Source organism: Penaeus monodon, chromosome 19 (assembly GCF_015228065.2).
Source record: "Penaeus monodon isolate SGIC_2016 chromosome 19, NSTDA_Pmon_1, whole genome shotgun sequence".
Taxonomy (NCBI): Eukaryota; Metazoa; Arthropoda; class Malacostraca; order Decapoda; family Penaeidae; genus Penaeus; species Penaeus monodon.
This window is the reverse complement of record NC_051404.1, coordinates 1,956,331-1,957,697: the sequence shown is the minus strand read 5'-3', so window position 1 is coordinate 1,957,697 and position 1,367 is coordinate 1,956,331. Positions and strand designations below refer to the sequence as shown.

The following is a 1,367-nucleotide window of genomic DNA, read 5'->3' as shown; positions in this document are numbered from 1 at the left end:
GCTCTTTCATTGGCCTAGCTCAGAATGTCAGAAAAACGCCAATCTATTCCAAGAAAATCGCAAGATATAAGTTTTTATTAATAAAAATCTACAGTTTCACTTTCAAGCTGTTTTAACTGATGAAGGCATTTAATCCTTAGATTTTGAGATCACTAGATGACAATTACTTAATTTAATACCTGTTAACAAATCCAAACAATTATCATGTTTCTTAAAAAAATATTTAAAAATCTAAGCAATACCTGCTTGTTAGTTTTTATAAAGGTTTATGAAAATCATTAGATTATGCATTATACCTGCACATTCAGTTTATTACTTATAAGACAAGAAGAGAGTAAATAGCCTGAACACACTTGGGCAGGGCCTCGTGACGTTATCGTCCGTGAAGTTTATATATAGTAGACGCATTGCAGTGTCCAGGAGCACACACTCGGTAGAAAAATGAAAGGCTCTGGTAAAAATAGGAACATTCCGATGCCAAAGTGTTTGAAACAAGTGTGAAACAGGGTTTAATTCGGTGGAAGGAGGAAGAAAAGGAAACATTTACATAGTTCACCTTCAAAACCATGGAGGTGGATCATATCTAGCATTCCTGCTGACGGGTCATATTTTTTTATTGCTTATTTCTTTATTAAAGGGATACATAGGCTAATTGCTTTTCGTATATCATTTAGATGTTGCGTTTGTCTTTTTCTTTCGATAGGCGATTCTGGTTTTCGAAGCTGATCACTACCCTGTCAAGACCGACCTCGAGACTGTTCCTTTGGTCTCCCCTGACGCCCACTCTTTCAGACATCCCTTCGTGGCTTCCCCCTACACATTCCCCTACGCTGCCTACCTCTACATCCTCAACGCCGACGCTACTCTTAAGGCCACCCAGTTCCCATACATTTACCAAAAGGCCCAACAGTAGCCAGCTGTAGAAAAGGCACGTCGTCGTCGTAGCGACGTGGAAATCTCCCTCCCGTACCTTCACGCTGTGCCCGCCGTCATGTACGTGCAGCCCGTGCAACGTCAAGCCCTTCACCTACACTGCTCTCTCCATACGCCCATGACCTTCCTTACACCCACGGCCTTCCCTATGCCCATGTTCTTCCATACGCCCACTACCCTGGCCTCGTCGGCGCCCCCGTCATCAAGTTTGACGAGGAGTAATTCCAACTTTCCTGTCGTCCTTAAGCTTCCTCATAAAAAAGAACACTTACTAATGGATTCGTGTGTGAAAACGCACTCTGGAAAACACTCATTACTGAATATCCACTTGCTGTAATCTCACAGTAAATGGTTATAATACCCGAATCCCTTTCCTACAGAATAGTTTGACGTTTCTAGACTATTTCTAGACAAAAAGGTTAGTATAATTCTGA

At 41.7% G+C, this 1,367-nt stretch overlaps 1 pseudogene; it reads left to right on the top strand.

Moving 5' to 3' along the window:
* Positions 1–1,155, top strand: part of LOC119585510 — a 1,934-nt pseudogene extending 779 nt beyond the window's left edge.
* The last annotated feature ends 212 nt before the right edge of the window (positions 1,156–1,367 follow it).